Source organism: Numenius arquata, chromosome 17 (assembly GCF_964106895.1).
Source record: "Numenius arquata chromosome 17, bNumArq3.hap1.1, whole genome shotgun sequence".
Lineage (NCBI taxonomy): Eukaryota > Metazoa > Chordata > Aves > Charadriiformes > Scolopacidae > Numenius > Numenius arquata.
Window position 1 is genome coordinate 10,920,473 of NC_133592.1, and position 18,493 is coordinate 10,938,965.

Here is an 18,493-nt window from a genome sequence, read left to right on the forward strand (position 1 = left end):
CTAGAAGTGAATATAGCCTAATTCACTTTGAAAAGAAAGCTAAATCAAACAAATCAACTGTGCATAAAAAGTACATCAGTGGTCCTGACCTCATCCATTAAATAAATAAATAAATAAATGAATATTCTTCAGATTAACATTTTTACATGACTGCAGGCCTCTGGGTTGCAAAGAAGAGAAGGACTCTAAGCAACCATTTCTTTTAACACCAGAAAATCTGTGCTTATCGCTAAGCAGCCGCCTCTGTGACTATTCTGCTCCTGTTTCGTTCATTTTGCTGGTTCCTGGATCTTATTAATGTAGGTGTGAGGGGGTGGGGGGACGACAACTCGGCCCCCATTGTTTATGTCTTGCTGGTAGGAAGGGGGACTGAGAAAAATAAAAGCTAACAATAAAGCAAAGCGTTAGCCAAAAGAATGCTTTTATTGCCACCAGGAGTAATTCAAACCTTTTGTGGTGGTTTTGAGACAAACTTTATGGTGGTCAAGTCATAGATTGCTGGTTGGATTTAAAAACCAGGCAGGATATTTTATGACCATTAATAAATGTTTGTAGCCAGCATACGAACACGGGAGAGGTAATCACACCTCTCGAGCCGATCACCTGCAGTGGTCAGAGAACTGACTTCTACCCCCACCCGCCCTCCCCACACGAATTAACTGCTGGATGCATTAAGGAAAGGGTTGCTTTTATTCTTTCTGTCCTTTCTCTGAAGTATCGGTGTTTGCTGGTTGAGTACGCAGGATACCAGTCTCAAATGGGCCAGTTTAGGCCAGTTTGCAAATCTTACAGAGCTTCACAAAATCACTCTGGGTCAAATCTCCCCTCACCCCGAGACTCCAGATAGGATGTACTTAAACTGTATGGAAATTACCTTGTCACCCATTTAAGGCCCCTCACCAGATTGCTATAAAACAGGGGCACTGACTCCTAAAGAATTGCACTTATTCATAGATTTTAGGGCCTTTGTGATTCTTTAGCTTGACCTGCTGCACAGCCCAGGTCAGGGGACCACCCCACGTTGATTCCTGCTTCAACACCAACTGCTGTGGCAGAACTTGAGCCGGGTAAAACCTCCCATCACGAGTTAACAATTTACAGCCACGGGGAAATAAAGGAAATGTATATATATATACATATATATATCTTCACCCAATGTGGAGGCAGCAGTTCTTCAGGAGAAGAGCCACCTCTATTAAAAACCACGGTTCTTATTTCCCACAGGCTGGCAATGCTTCAGCTGCGCTTGCGGTGATGAGGTTTGCACCATCAGCGTCCCAGAACGGGAATATACCATCGGATTTTTCCCAAGTACAGGACACACACACTGACTGAATGCCTCTGGTTCCTGTATATCACCATTCCAAAGACAAAACCACTGATAACTGTATCTTTTTCACATTTTAAATACTGGTAAAAATCACTCCCTCATTAACACCACTAGCCATGAATTTCCTCCACTGGTTTTTTTTTTTTTTTTGCTTCCTTCATCAATTTTTCGGTGATCTTTGATTTCTAATTTATCCAGATTGATAAATGCTTCCCACTCCCATTCACTCATATTTCGCTCTCAGGGAATTGCCTGCACTCTTTGTTCCCCCATCTCCGACTTCAACCACCGCAAGCACATTGGTTTTAATGGGTTTTAATGCTTTCACAAGCACTCCTGACTGCCCTACGCTCCTGGCCTTCATCACTGTTGGCCTAATCTCTCTAGAACGATGTATGAACACTTATATCCATTTCCAGAACATTGAAGGAAATATCGCATAGCATCAGGCCTACCAGCCCAGATCCCTCGGGAAACCTACGGAAATGCTTGGAGCTAATGACAAACCTCCAATCTGGGATCTGTCAATGCCTCATCGGTCAAATGCCATATGGAAAATCCATGGGCGAGAGTCACCTTCCTTGACTTCAGCTGTACGAAGGTGAGGTGTTTGGCCTAAGCCAACTGCATGTCCCTCTTTTGCTGTCACCACCAACAGTCAGCAGCAGAAGGTGATTTGTCACATACCGAAACAGGAGAGTAAATCTGGTGGAGCTGCCATCTCTGTTCACTAGCAGGAGGGGAACGAGGGGATTAGCACTTGACATAGAGATGGTTGCACTGAGGTGAAGCTCCTGTGTCCATCATAGAGCAGTCTCTATCAACCAGCTGGCAAATCAGGTTTCCGTTTTCAGTAATATTGGCAAAATCAGCAAACAGAAGAAATCTCCGCTGGATGTCACCCCTCCATCCTTCTTCCAGCAGAGAAGCTTCTGGGTGTGCTCCCTAACCCGTGCCATCTACACAGTCTACAGCAGCCTGGGTTGCCTTAGCCAGGAACTAAGGAGCAGCATCAGATGGACATCTTGCCGGGCAAAAAAGCAATTTCTGGGAGAGATCAGATGAGCTCCCTTTATCACTTGCCACTCCTTAATTTCTGCAGGTTGGTGTCAATGGCTCTCATGTCATCTCCTAGGGCTTTATTAACATATCAGTTAGGTCACATGCTTTAAAGCCCCAGTGTCTAAGGAACAGGTACTGCCATTCTCAGCCCACCCTTTTTGCCCACTTTATACTTCTAAAATAAATCATTATGAGTAGTTTTGATATTTTGGGCTTGTAGTTCTCCCCACCACAACTTGGTAGTATCAGCTGGGTTGAAACACAGCAATTCTATTTTCCCCACCCTCTTTTCCATGCACCTGACATAGATTTAGGGACAATTCAAAAGTGTCTTTTCTTCAATAGTCCTAGTGCTTTGATTAATGCCAGTGGTGTTGATATAGCTGTGATGGTTTAAGGATGTATTAATTAATTAACCTTGCCTCCTGATTAATTTTGTTCTTGACATCTTGATTTTGTGCTAAATTAATTCTCATTTATTCCCCCTTCCTCCCCCCCCCTTCTGTAGATCACTCTCCTCACTTCTTCTAATCAGGTTTCCCCTTAGATTATCTCCCCCCACTACCAAAATGGAGATCCCCCAGACTGTGCAGCTACTCCAGCCCCTCAAGGACTGACTTCTCTTCCACAGCACCCATCCCTCACTCCCCTGGGGACTGCCCACTTCCACACCCGTCTTCTTTAACCCGTAGTATGAGAGGACCCTCAGGAAAGATCACACAGAAATTCCCTGGGTTCAGCACTCTTCCTGGATGCTACCAACAGTCCATCCATCACAGACCAGGAACTTTTTGTCTCTCTTCTCCTCTACATCGCACACGCTTCTTGCCTGAAAAAAGGACTACCACTCCTGCGTAAGGTCCCTAGATGCCATCACAGAGCTACCACCAACCCCATAGTTCTAATGCTGGCAACAAAGACTGAACCAAAGCCCTTCTGTTTTTAAAGCATAGGCTCCTATCACACGGAGTCAAGAAACACTTGACTGGGGTTAAGCACAACCAGCTCCAGCATCCTTGTGTCCAGCTACCCAGCAAGGGAGATGTCTGAAGGCAGGACACTTTCCTGGCCAAGCACCCAGTGAGAGCCCTGATGAGAGCAGGGATGGGGGGACACACTCAGGTAGGAGGTGTTAAGTTAAATTAAAGCTTCAAACCCTTTCCAGGGACTCTTGCTGGATTTTATCAACAGCTCTCCTCCTCCCACCCTGTCCCCAGACAAAATAAGTTAATCAAATGGGGTTTGCTGCCTGGAGACTGAAGGAGTGGAAACATAGCCCTCAGTTCTGCCAATGACTCCAAATAGCCCGGTGTAAACTTAATTATTATGCATCGTGAATACCAACACACCCTGGTTATTACAATCACTGTCCATCAGTTCAGGATCCACGCAAATGCCATGGTTGGTGAATTCCATTTTATGATGCAAATGTAGCCAATCAATACAGGGATTTTGTTTGATCAGAGGCTCTTTTCCCTTTTTTTTCAGAGGAAAAAACCTTATTTTGCATGTCCAGCCCCTCGGCTGGAATAGATCTGCATAACTCCTCCCGTGCGAGTGGGCTCTTGCTCATTTACACTAGGTGAAAGTCTAGCAAAAATTAAAAGGGGAGATATAAACTCACTGCGCAGTCAGAGCAGGACACTTTTCACAAGTAGGACGGTTAAAGGAGAACTAGGCTTAAAACCTACGGGAAGGCAGCGAAGAATTTTGGGGTTGTCTATGTACATACTTAGGAATTAGAAAGAAAAGTCTATACATTTTTAACCACAAAGGATTTCGCTGGACAACATGGTCTAGCAGGAGCTTTAAAGGGGAAAAGCAGTTCACAGACTCTTCTGAATGCATCTCCAGTAGCCGGGTTGTTAAGACATTCAGGGCTGTTAATGTGTACTGTCAGGCCATTGTAACCAAACCTTTAATCCTGGGCCTGTCAGACTTGAAGGAAAACTAAGGGGTTGACAGTACTGCAGCAAATGGATTTTCCTTCTCTGCTCTCATCGCCTCCCCCCCCCCCCTTCCTTCCATTTAAAGTTAGAATAACATTGAGTCTATTCCTTTCAGGGCTTGCAAAACAACTAGGGAAAAAAAAAGGGGGGGCGGGGAGTGGTGGTGGAAAAAAATCTAGCCTATATGGACAATCTTCCCTTTCCAAATTCCAGTCCCCAAACTGGGAGCACTTGGCGTAGCCTGGTCAGACCCAAGCTGTCTGAGAGCTCTTCCTCCCTGGCTCTGATTATAAAGTTCTCATGAGTTTGATATTGATTTTCTGATGTCTCTATATGAGGAGAAACACAAATTGCTACGTAAGAGGCGTCAGGCAGAATTGCAAAGTCTTGCATTTTGGGTTTTGTCTTTTGTTTTTGGACCTTACCTACATGGGACACGGGAGCTGACAGTGTGACACGTACACAGACACAGACACTTTTCCTGTATGTCTACCAGGCTCTTCATCACCTACACATTATGATGCATTTATGATATATACATTTATGATGCAAATGTAACCAATCAATACAGGGATTTTGTTTGATCAGAGGCTCTTTTCCCTTTTTTTTCAGAGGAAAAAACCTTATTTTGCATGTCCAGCCCCTCGGCTGGAATAGATCCGCATAACTCTGCCCGTGCAAGTGGGCTCTTGCTCATTTACACGAGGTGAAAGTCTTCGTACAGCCTTACTGCATGAGCTCTGGGTCTGGGATTTCAATTTTTAAGGCAGGAAAGGTGTACTCTGTGGTAGGGCCTGGGTTTGTCACTCAATATTCCCCAAACTTCCACCCAGCCCTTCCCATCCAAGTTCATCTGCTCTTCTTTGGTGTGTTCTGGATGATTAAGAAAGGCAAAGACAACAGGTAAGATGTGATCGTTTGCAACCCGCTCGTGGCCTGTGATGTACTGCTCAGAGGAGGTGATGGCAGCCTGTCTCCACCACAGGCTCTCTGTAATTTTTGAGACCGCCTCTTTGCTTAGACAGCTGGGGCTTAGACAACGTGAGATGACTGTGGTGGTGCATTAGAGGATGAAAGATGGACACCAGGAATAAGTGCCAAGTGCTATTTGGAGTGAGCACAGCACCAACAGCCTGTTCTTTGTAGGACGGAGCCGTAGCCAGGGGCTGACCACCAGCTGATGTAGCTTCCCTTGGAGCTTCAGCCAGCTAGCTCGGCCACATGCTGTGCAATGCTGACCCCTCAGGCTCCAGACATATATGAAAAGATCAATCTCTCATTTTCTGCCCAGAAGCTCCATAGTTTTGAAGGCAAGGCTGAACGGGGAGCCTTTCCTACAAAACGGCCACTCAAGATATTAGCTCCAGTCGTCACCAGGGTCCTGCACATGCAGCCACTATCTAGGTCGGGTTTATTTCACTGCAGGCTGGATTTATGCTGCTGGATCAACATCATCATCTACTGACAATGAATTAGGCTGCAGGTTTATGAAAACACATGACTACATTGTTCAAAGGCTGATGTTTCTGTATACGAAGGCACTAAATGAAATAGGATAAACAACCAAGACAGAGCTGGACCTCAAGGTAGATAGAAACTGATGTGCATTATCTGTAGCTATTTACTAACCTTTTGTTTGAAATCAATCCCCAGTATATGTAGAAATAAACCAGGATATTACCTAGGGTGCTGCTGAGTGGGTGCAGTTTCCCCATATCTTTATCCTAGATGCCTCGGAGTCTGTTCTCCCAGTCTTTCCCTTCAATTCTTTAAAAGGTACTTAAATAAAATCACAGCTGAAATCCAGTCCACCTGTTGTAAATAATTCCAGAAATTCTGTTGTGCAGAATATCGTGTGATCTAGACTTCTAACTCCACATCAGACCACAAAAATAACAGCGAATGGACAGAACGTCACTCTCTCCCGACAGGAGGTCTGGTGGAGAGGGGTAACTCCACCTTCCCGCTGGGTATCCCACACCACGGATGAATCAGCCAAGCGTGAAAGGTCTAATTAAAGAAGGGAGCATTTCTGCACGCCTCTGGGATTGACAGCATTTCTTGAAAAGGGATTAAATAATACAGTTATTGTATCAGTAAAGGATTGGGTCCTCCCCTCCCTCGCCCACGTAGGTGTTGTACAGAGCAGAAGGCAACGGGTCCCATGTCCCACACAACAACCTGGGCTGTTACCACCTCCCGTTGTGATACCTGTCCTGGGGATGAGCATTGTTAAGGGCTGTCAGCTCAGGACTCCTCACTGGCTGTGAATTGATCGAAGGAGGCGAGACGGAGCACGGAGAATATTATTAAAATGGAAGTGAGCAAAAGCAAAAGCAGCAAAATCACTTTGAGAACTTGGTTCGCATCTTGGGAGAAAGAAATACTCCCAGAATCAGGCTAAGCAAAGCCCTACTGAGCTGCTTATTGATTTCTTAATGAGGAAAAAAAAAAAAAAAGAAAGAAAAAAGCACAGGAAAAAAAAAAAAAGAGATAAAAGAACAGATTCCAGACAGAAACGGTCATTCATTTTCCTTGTACACGTAAAGAAAAAGTCAGCAAACCTCCGGAGAGGAGCACAGCGGAGAGGAACGTGTTTGTTTGAATAGTGATGTGGCAGCAAAAAGGGGATCACAATTTGGGGGAGGGCTGGGGGGTGGAAAAGGCCAAGAAGAAAGAGAAAGTTTCACAGAGCAGCACCTCAGGAACCTGCCCCGAAGTGTCCAGCCTGCTGCTGCAAGGGTTAGGGATGCGTATCTCATCCGTGGGTTATTCTTCATGAACCACCACAGCGCCAACGAAACTGGACTTTGAAACCTATCAGGTAGGGGCTGTGCATGAGCAAATAACTCTTATAGAGGCATCTCATGGGCGACCCCCTTGTCTTCTTAATTTAGCTAAACTATTTCTGCTGGTATAACTATGTGTAACCGCCACAGCCATGTCCTGGGCTGGGTTTCAGCTCTAGAAAAGCCCTCTGGCCAACGCCGTGACATTGTTCCGCTGACAAAAGCTTCCAGCACAGACCTGACCTCAGTCACAGCCCTTTGGCAAGTCCACAGGGACGGTAACACCTTCTCCCTCCAGCAGCGCGGCGTGTCACAGGTCAGGGCCATGCTACAGCGATACCCGAAGGAAAGCCCACGCCACAGCCCCCACGACAGAGAACAACTCCTCATCACAGCCCTGAGCCCTGCGGCCACCCCGCAGATAGCCCTGAGTCACAGCCACATCCCCGCTGGGGGGTAGGTCCAGCCGTGCCCCCTTCCCAGCCGGGGAGGCCGAGGTCCAGCCTGGTTAAAGATCGTGTGATGCTCAGGTGGTGCCACTTCAGAAATGCCAGGAGGCTGAAAAGGGACAGCCCCGACCCTGCCTTCCAGGGCAGGTTCAGTCATAAGGAATAAAAGTGCTTTATGCATGCGCAGGGAAAGCAAAATATGAAGCAGCTCCATCACATGTTTAACTAAATCCACATGAGGCACCGCGGCTGTGCAGCTTTTCCAGGAAAAAAAGAATTAAAAAAAAAAAAGAGAGAGAAATCATGCTCCACTGTTAGTAGCTGAGCTGGTAAAACATCTCTGGGCTAAATGAGAGCTCAGAGGTGATGAAACAAATGAGCCTGGAGCCCACCAAAGCTATGAGAGGGGCTGAGACCCTCACGCAAGGAGTCAGGAGTCCTGCCCCATAGGGCCCATCACCCACCAGGGACAGGAGGTCCTGTAGGCACTGGTTTCAATGGTATAGCCAAGTAGAGCCAAAGACAGCAAGAGGGGAAATACCAGGGCCCTGACTGGCAGACCCAACACCTCAATGTCATGGTGCAACCCTGGAAGTACAATTCTGCTTAAATTCTGTGCTGCCTCTGAGACAGCCCAAGTTTGGGATGAGAAAAGAGAGGAGCTGGGAGCACAGCTCCAACTCCAGGGGAAAGACATTATAATCTTTCAGTGGCCAGGCAGATCCCCACCTAAAATTAACACTTTAGAAAGAAGTCCAATAGACACACAAACACACCTTGCATCACATCTAACGAGAGTTTGCCCCCAAAGCACATCTTTCCAGGAAGGACAGTTGAATTCCCATGAAGTATCTCAGTAAATCAACACCAATTTCAGTGTTTGCCTGAAAACCGCTGACTGTAAACCGCAGCGGTTGAGGGTATTTGTCACAAGCAGCCGTCCGTCCCTGACACAGCGAGCAGTGACCTCCGAGAGAGGAGCCGGGGCCATGGGAAACAGTCGCAAACCCAGAGCAGGTCCCCAGCGCACGCCTGCCTCCAAAAATCGGCAGGGCCCGGCCATGGGGGAAGGGGGAGAGCACATCTATTTCTTTATTAAGTAGCGCTCTTTCTCTCTTTTTCTAATCTATGGAAAAATAGGAATGCAAAGGGGAGCAGAGAGGAGTCTTTCTTCGCAGCAGGGGATGCTGCCCGGTGCCGGGACACCGGCTCCGCTGGGATGCTGCGAGCCCGGAGCTTCTCAGGGTGTTTGCCGGAGGAGAGGCAGGGAGACCAGGACGAGCATCTTAAGGTTTAAAATGCAAATTCCTCCACTTTCTTTTAGGTGGAGGGGTCAAGGTTTGCCTATTTCTTCCTCTCCCTCCCCCAATCCCCGTGACACTTTTTCCCCCTTCCTCCCCGAGTTTTGTTTAGGAAGGGACTGTAGATGCGACAAGGTCTTTGTGCTGGCCATTCAGCTGAATGAAAAGGCCGAGGAGTCCCAGCGGAGGGAACAAACTTTTGGGGGTCAGCGCGGTCAGCTTAGAATAAATGTGTCGTATTGTTTGTATTAAGGACATGATCTCAGCGGGGTGCCCGGAGCCACCGCATACAACATGAAGGACTATTTATTCAACACTGAAATACGCAGGGCACAGGACTCCTCTCCCAGGGAAAATACGCACGGCTGCTGCAAACGTGCCTGCCTATTCCTAGCAGCAAGATTTGCTGGAAGAGGCAAATAAAACTCTTTTTCTCTTTTTTTTTTTTTTTTCAAATACGCATCATCCTTATTGGATGGATGCCAAGCTCTCCTGGCAAAATATAATCATAGTTAGAAAGCAGCGGCAGCACAGCAAAGTGCCTTTTTATTGTCGCTTTTCTCCAAAAGATGGACAGTTCAGGTCATTAAAGGCCTAAGATAGAAACAGTTTCTCTTAGCGCTGTTTGAAAACAGGCTTTTGTTTCCATGGAAGTGGCACAGTCCTTTCTTGGGTTGCCTCCACCACAGAAGTGGCCTGCGGCCACGGGGTGGGAGCGGGGCTGCCGGGGCGAGGGGAGCAGGGAAAGCAGCTCGGGGCACCCCCAGCTCCCAACAAACCCAACGTGAAATCCAACTGGAAAAGCAACACAAAGGGGCTGGGGGCGGGGGGGGTGACAGCCTGCGGTGGCCCCCGGGAGGGCTCCACAAATGGGGCCCCCAAAGGAGGCGGCCAGCTGGGGAGGGGAGGCCATCCTTCCCAAGGCTTCAAAAACAAAACCCTCATAAAGGGAGTTTAGAGACGCCCCTGGCTGTTAAACGATCCCCCCCTCCCTCTTCCTCACCGATTCATACAGAGGAGCATGTGTTCCCCCCGAAAGCATCCTTTCTTCTCCCTGACCCAGCTCCCTCGTTTGCAGAGGGGACATTTGGTCAGGTTGCTCATCCAGAGTTTGCAAACCAATTTCATTGAGTTGCATGGTTAACCCAGAGAAACAGAGGTGCATCTCCCGGGATTATCTCCAGCCAGCACGGCTTCATCACAGCCAGCCTACAATAGCGCATGGGGTCTAGAAAAACCAACTAATTAGAGCTCCCAAAAAGAAGCAGGATACATTTTAAGGTATCCACATGAAATCTGGTCTCCATCAAAAACGATAGTTTCAACCCAACCTCAATGGAAAAACAGTGACAAGAGAAATTAGGGAGAAGAAGAAAGAAGGTTCTTACACTCTTACCCTGTGAGGAGACCACTCCCAGAAGACAGCTGACTTCCCAAGAGTTTGGGCATGTACGTTTTGATGTTGAATCTGACAAAATTAAACCTACCCATCCAAAACTAAACCTACCCATAAAGATCAACAGCTTCATGGTGGTGTCCTGCCTAGAGAGAGAGCTAAGGACTCTTACTCTCTCCTTGTAAACTTGATCTCCAAAAAAGGTAACCATACCTAAAAAACCACAACCAGCCCCATCTGCCCAACCAAAAGAGCAGCAGCCTTCAGGGAGAAGGGAGTGCAGGGACCTCTCAACCCAGGTCTGCAATCAAAGGATTCGTGGCAGGGCCCACACCATCCTCAAGGCAGCGTGTGTGTTGCTGTGTTGGCCAACACCTGGCAAATGGCACATGAGAAAGTCACGGTGAGGACACGGCGAATGGGACCGAAACCCAGCGGAGCAGGCAAAAGGTGAAAATCTGAAATCTGAGAAAGGCTGGAAAAATCCCCTGGGTTTTCACAGCGCTGCGGTTGAGTCTTTGCTTATGAACCCGGGAAGCCTGGCACAGCCCTCTTGGAAGTCCCCCAACATGGGACACCTTGACTTCCCACCCCCTGTGTTCTGGATGCCCCCTTCCTTTTTTTGTCCACCCTATTGCCTTTTGTACCAAAGTGACACAGACTGATGAGGATTATTTCCACGGCTTCCTCAGGGACAGGGGGGTTTTCCTACTGCCCTTGTTCAGGGACAATAGACCCATTAAGCGTCTTCCCAAGGCGGGGGGAGCGGGGCATACCTGGCCCCCAATGTGGGAATGGCCACTGCCCCTGCCAGCCATTAGCATCTGAATGAGAGTGATGCCTGCAGAACAACAGGCAATTATCCCACTGAAAAGCTTTTAAGTGGCATTAATTGCTGGCCACAGACTCCGGGCTCTCTCAGAATGAACCGTGTTGACAAACAGGATAAAATATATTGGATTTCCTGCAGGGGAAAAATTTGTAGGATTGTGCCTCAGCGAGGGCAAGCTCCACTTTCATCCTCTCTTGTCACACACTTACCAACACTCCACATCTAGTGACAAGCCACACGGGCTCGGGATGCCCAAGCGAACCGAAATTTGGCTCTGGTGGCTTTGTGATGCCTGGCTGGCTGGATGAGAAGGCACCCATGGGAAGGGGGAACACCTGCTCTATGCATTGCTGGATGGAATTAGCAGCCCCTTTGTCCCCAGCGTGTCTCTCCAGGCCCAGGTGTACCTTATTGTACTGCTCAAAGATGCAAAGAAGTGGCACAGCCCTGAAACACAATCTCCCTTCACTAACAGGCTGTGGCTTTATCTTCCACTGCTCTTTGAACATGATAAATATCCCTCCACAGCCCAGGAATGGGGTGGATGTGGGAACATTTTGCAGTTGAGAGAAGAAAAATGTTTCATTAATATGTGTTAATCTTTGTAAATCAACAACATTGCTAACAAATAAATACCCTGTCTTGCCTGTTAGGTACCTTCAAGAAGGTCGTATGAAGGTCATAGCTAACACTATCCCGTGATTCCCTGGAAAATCACGCGCAAATGGCCTTTGATTCCTAATAACTGAAATGATTTCAAGGCTGACCTTGCACATGTGCAAGGCGCTTCTTTCTATAGCTCCTTCCTGCAAAGTGTAAGTCACTGACCTTAAAAAAAGTACTATTTTTTCCCCAGGAGCACCATCTCCCCTTCAACACCACGTGTCGTACAGTCACACCGATTCCTGGATTGTTTTGAGCTGCCTGCTCAGCTTTCTGTGTGTATCCACGCACACGGGCTGTCAACTCAGGTGGCCTAACTCCGTGACACTAGGTAAGACCAACTTACGTATGACCAGACCCTAAATTGTGAGAAATACCACAGCTCTGATGACTCAGAAGAGCTCTGCGACAACTCTTGAGAGGATGATCTGCCCCTGGATATCTTGAGCCTCTCTATCCCTTCCTCTACACCCCGTGTATGTGGAGAGATCAGAGGGTGCAGCCTGACATCACGCAACAGCCTACACTCATGTACCAGCTGAAGGGACTCTTGCTCACTCTCCTGCCAAAGCTGCCCCACGAAGCTGGCAGAGGCAGGCCACTCCAGCGTCACTTACAGCCACATTCCTGGTGACCCACGGAGGCAGCCCCACAGACCGCTTTTGGTGGCTGGGTGTTTCAAAAGCAATAGTTCTTCCCAGTCCCCAATGAGTTCTCCAAAACATGTTAGGTAAGCCTTCAGTAACCAAACGTAGATGTTACCACGCACATGTCTCTGAGAGCTACCAACCCTTCTCTCCCTTCATGGCCAGTCAACAGTGAAGGGTATTTTGGGGTGTAATTTTCCTATCTGAAGCCTCACTGCATTCTCACATACTAAGCAAGCAGCCCTTAGAAAGATGAGTTAAAGGTGGGACATTATTAGCAGCCTGGAAATGAAAACACAATTTCCCTGGGAAATAACATTCCTTTCAAGAAGGACAGGGAACTGCTGGAGAAGGTACAGCAAAGGGTCATGAAGATGATGAGGGGACTAGAACATCTCTCTGATGAGGAAAGGCTGAGGGACTTGGGTCTTTTTTGTCTGGAGAAGAGAAGACTGAGGGGGGATCTGATCAACGCCTATAAATACTTAAAAGATGGGTGTCAGGAGGACGGGGCCAGTCTTTTTTCAGTGGTGCCCAGGGACAGGACAAGAGGGAACGGGCACAAACTAGAACATAAGAAGTTCCATCTAAACATGAGGAGGAACTTCTTTCCTGTGAGGGTGGCAGAGCCCTGGAAGAGGCTGCCCAGAGAGGGTGTGGAGTCCACGTCTCTGGAGACATTCCAAACCCGCCTGGACACGTTCCTGTGCAACCTGCTCTGGGTGACCCTGCTCTGGCAGGGGGTTGGACTGGATGATCTCCAGAGGTCCCTTCCAACCCCATATCATTCTGTGATGCTGTGAAGGCTGCTAGACAGGTGACAATGAAGATTACTTTCCAGCGTTTTAGGTCACAGCATTGCCACCGGTCTCCCCAGCAGTGGCCTCCTGGTTTTCTGCCAATGATCCCCAGCACCCAAAATGAGGAGCTGAGCTTATAACTCTGCTACTGTCACATTTGCTACAGAGCCAATATCCAGTGCCCTTAGTAAAGCTCTTGGGTCTTTGATAAAGAACAACTCCTCTTATTAGAAATAGCAGTGAGAAATAAAATGCCCTCCCTAAAGCACTAATTTCTACTCAGAGTTACAAAACCTTTTTACAATCAAACCAGTATTCATTCGGGTGAAGAGGAAGATGAAACTCTACTTGATATTTTGCTGAGTTACAAACCTGAGATGTGCTCCCTATTCACTGTGGCTCAAGGACTTCTAGAGGATTTCCAATAAATACGGGTCGTTTTATGGCTCAGAGAGAAAACCATGTGAAAAACTCTGGCTTTTGCTAATTTAGACCTCCAACTCAGTAAGTGCGTGTGGGTGGCCTTTTGAAGTTTGAGCAGCAGATCTTCTGCTTGAGCAAAATTGGCTTAGTTCTCCCGCAGTCGGTGGCACTAGGCCAGTCTGCACCATCCGAGGACAAGCCCTCTCACATTTATCCCAGCACAAATTTCCAAGAGGAACTCAAAAAACGTTAGGGCATCTGCGGGGAAACCTTTGAAAAAGGCTGTGCAAAGTCCAGTCAACTGAAACTGCAAAGCTTTGCCTCCAGCGCATGGAGGAGAATGGACTGCACAGTCAGAAAGCCAAAATATTAATGTAAGCTCCCACAATGTGTCTGTCCAAAAAAGACAGTGCTAAAAAAACAAGCAAGGGCCCCAGCAAACAAAAGATGGACCTCATTTGCTGCTAATAATGTCCAATCATCAGGACTAGGCTAATTTCCTCTCATATTGCCAGACCCAGACCACAAATAATTAACTAAACTGTAGAAAAGATGCAATCTTTGTTGTTGTTATTCTTGTTTTAATAAAAAGAATGCATCCAGATCCACAGAGGATATAAGGCTAGTCTGATTTGTTCTTGCTGGAGACTTGGTCCTTGGTATTTGCTGCTAAGCTAATAAGATGATCATTAGGTTGATAGCAGGTAAGAAATGCCACACGTTATGTTCTGGAAAAGCAAACAGCTGAAGCAAAGGGCCTGGGAAACAGAAGGCAGCACATGTGTTGGAAGAAGGACCATTAAGCAGGACTGCGTTAAGAAACGTTTGCTGAACCTCAATGAACACATGAAGGCCAAAAACCCCTCCTCGAGGTGAAAGCAGTGCACTTGACATTTCCCAGTGTCCATATGATTTCATCAAGCCCAGGGCTGAAAGGCAGTGAAAGGGCTCACGTGAGACCAGGTTGGACGGGGCTTTGAGCAACCTGCTCTGGTGGGAGGTGTCCCTGCCCACAGCAGGGGGTTTCAACTGGATGGTCTTTAAGGTCTCTTCCAACCCAAATCATTCTGTGATTCTGTGTTCCCCCCTCAGCTGAGGAGGAGGCTCTCTGCCAGTTGTCCTCCTTCTGAGAATCAGGAGAATTAAATCTTTTTAAGTGACCCAAGACTCAGAAGTTAAACACTGACATCCATGAAATGGGTCCGTTGAGTATTTAGACACCACAGATCTCACCTTCTTCACTTGAAGTGACAGGCAGCCTACACGCCAGGGCTAAAACAGGAGGACGATGTATGAGATGGACAAAATGAGTCACTCGGGGGGTTTCTCCACTGACTTTAAAAGAAGCCAGATGAATAGCCAAGACTGGCCTCTACACAGCAACTCCTACAGCTGTGGAGGCCAGCCTCCGGGCGTCCCTCCTGCAGTGGGGACCGGTGCAAACCACTGCTATTGCTGATCTGCTTTAGCTTATTTGTGTAGTTTGCTGCTTCATCCCTTCAAGCCAGGGAAAGCAGACCATCGAATCAGTACTGACCCCTTGTGCCACCCCTCCTAAGTTGTGTGTCTCTCACACACAGTCTGCCGTCAAAAAGAGAGAAAAGAAAAGTCAAGTCTCTACTGAGCAGCTGAGTCATAACTCAAACCTGTGCCTGGACACCTAAAATAGCTAAACAAAGTTTTGCCAGTTCCCACTGTTGCCCTAAGAGCTCGTGTCCCAGCTGCTCTGTGAATATCAGAGTGATCAAACCACCTTCATGAAGACCAACCTCTCTGATGCCCTCCCTCCAGACCACTGGGGAAGCCAAGTGAGCAGTGGAAAGACAAAGCTGTCAGAACAGAAATAAAACCTGTTCTTGTCACGCCTCGGCACAGAACGTACACCCCCACAAGATGTACATGTACACACCTCCACACGGACCTGCAACTACTGTGCTCCAGGGTTCACCGTCAGGCCAGAAAAGCATCCCCAAGTGTGGGGTTGCATTCAGATCTTTAGCTCCGCTTACAGCTACTGAGGAGCTAAAGGCACCTATATATTCGGCTACATATACAGCACGTGGACTTAAAAAACCTGAATTTTATACCTTTAGGTAGGTAACATGAATGTCCTCTTGGGAGATGTATACTCAAGGAGCGAGAGTTTGCAGTGTCGGTGTGGAGACTCCCTGGTGCCCCTTCCCGCACTCCACTCCGGTCCTGCCCAAGGAGAGCCTGAGGGTCTACCCGTGTCCACAGCCTGAACCCCCTGCTCTTGGCTGTGATCCACAAGCAAAGGGACCCCAGGTGCTGCATGGAGTGGGGGCACCCACACAGTGCACGTTGGGTAATACCCAGTTTTTGGAGGGTTAAGGACTGATGGCAAGTGTACCCTGGGGTGGGCTGTGCAGGGGTAACCACATCCACCTGGGAGGTTACAGGTGGGTACCAGCAGCTGGTGACTTGCTGGTCTCTATAACCACTTTTAATAAACCCCTAGATATTAACCCTTTCAAAGGGCTCCGGTGTAAACCACAACCCCAAGAGCCTCTGGCTCTAGGTAGATGAATTTTTCCCTCTGCCCCTTCTCAGCAAGATGGCACATGGGCATGTGCAGAGCCAACAGCCAGAGGAGAATGGACCCACCAGCGGGGCTCAGCATAGAAACCCATCGCAGCTGCCAAACCGACCTGATCCCACCAGCTGGTCTCATTTAACGGGGCAACAGGGGAGTTGCAAGAGGCAGGAAGACAGAGAGGGAAGTAGTTAAGTTGGAATTAATTTGTCACTCCATATTTAACCAACCTCAAAACTATTAAACAAATCTAATAGGAAATATCCCCCAGATTCCAAATACCTCTGTGTTACCTGCTGGGGACCAGCCACGGCGCAGGGCTTCAGCCATGGGACAAACTGGTACAGAGGAAGGGGGGGGCTTCCCTCCTGCCCCATCTCTGGTTTAGTTCATGTTAGCTTTTACCCTAAGTCTGCAGGACAGCTGATGGAAGAAGCATAAAGAGTATCCAGCATCCCAGGTTGAAGTGCTGGAGGAAACCAAGGGATGCTGCTGGGCTTTCCCAGTTCCCACTGGAAGCAAGCACAGAGGATGCTGCAGGAGTTAGGAGCAGTGATTGCAGCCCAGGAGTCATTGGTGATTTTTCCACCCCTCAAAAAGAAAAATTATCCCAACTCCTTACACGTTAATTGCAACTACCACCCTCTCTGCATCTGGAATAAAGAGGGAATTGGGAGATTTAAGGCTCCAGATGGAGTGGAACTGGATTTCATTGCCAAAAACACACAAACTCAGCAGTTAGAATACAGAGAGAGGCTAGGGGTGCAAAGCTGGCATAAAACCTAACAAACAAAAAGCAGCTTTTTCTTGCAAATAGGTGAACCCAAGCCAACCCCCCCGCATGGCTTAAAACACTTGGTGACAACGTATTTCTTATTGAAGGATGTTGCTAGTTATTGCCTCAGGTCTGCGCTCTGCTTTTGAGCGCACGGAATTGCAAGGGTATCCTCCCCTGGATGAAGTTGGCCAGGAAGTAGCAAATATTACAAAGAACTGAGTTCAGCCTGATTACGATAGCCGAGTATATCGGGATGAATTTTGCATAAACATCCTCCCTTCTGAGGATAACCAGCCGGGCATTTTAACCAATACCCCTCGGTATTTAAAAAATAAAAATAAAAATAAATCAAGAAAAGGCAAATCGCTGGGTGAAAGGCCTTGCCGGAAAACTGCTGGCACTGCTTGCATTCCCACTCGTCTTTCCCGGGATTAAGGCAACATTCCCCGAGTGTTTCTGCGGGCAATTAGCGCTTCCCCGGCATCCCCGCGTCTCCTCCCGGCTGCGCCGGGGTCTGGCCGGGTCCGCGGGGCTCCGCGATGCTGCTCCAGCGGCCGGGCTCCGAGTGCCCTCTGCCGGGGAGGGCTCGGCTGCTCCCCTCCGCCCCTTCCCATCCCCGCTTCGGTTTCATCTTTTTTTTCAGGTTTTTTCAGCCCTGCTCGCTGGCTGGAGCCGGGATGGGGCCGCTCCTTGCCTGGTTCGGGAAAGGCTTTTGGGGTCTCGTCCCAACAGTGACAAAAATTCCGGTTTCGCAACCAGGTGGGCTTGTGTAGTTGGTGAGCGGGGGACAGGGACGGAAAAAGATGTCCCCAGGGCATCAGATCATCACGGCACCAAACCGACCTCAAACAAAGACGAGAATGGGAAATTTCTGCTTTCGTATGTAAAGGTAGGAGTGAAGAATGATGGACCCATCATTTACTGTAGTTTCTTCTTTGTTGTTATTTTGTATATAAGACCTGGTTTATTTCTCAAAAGGTGTCCTAGCTTTGCGAATTATCACCTAGCACCCTTTTCTGCGCAGAACTGGAATAAAACAAATGTCTCAACTCCATGTGTCAGTTGGTTTTTGCACACCGGGTAAAGAACCCAGATTTGGGACAACACCTGGGGGTTTGGTCCCACTGCAGTGAGAGGGAAAGCAGAAACCAAACCCGGTGATAACCAGCTAAATACCCCTGCACCGACCTCTACCCCCTAAAAGCGTTGTCATTAGGCAAAAAGCTGAATTTAAAGCCAGAAAAGGAGGGCAAAACACTCATGCTGAAATTCGGGAGAGCGTTGCCTCCTTATGAACCAATCTCTAACCCCAGCTCCCCACTCTGTGGGAGTAAGGACGTGCTGTTCCCATCCCAGCGAGGTCGCAGAGATTAAATGTCTTGATCAAGGTCACTCCTACAGCACTGGGAAAACAGCCCAAGAGCCTTCACGCTGGCAGCTTCCTGGGTCAGAAAACTGGCAAGCCCACTTTTATTTTCTTCCCTAGAAACCCAGAGGGATCACTTTTCTACCTAGAGATG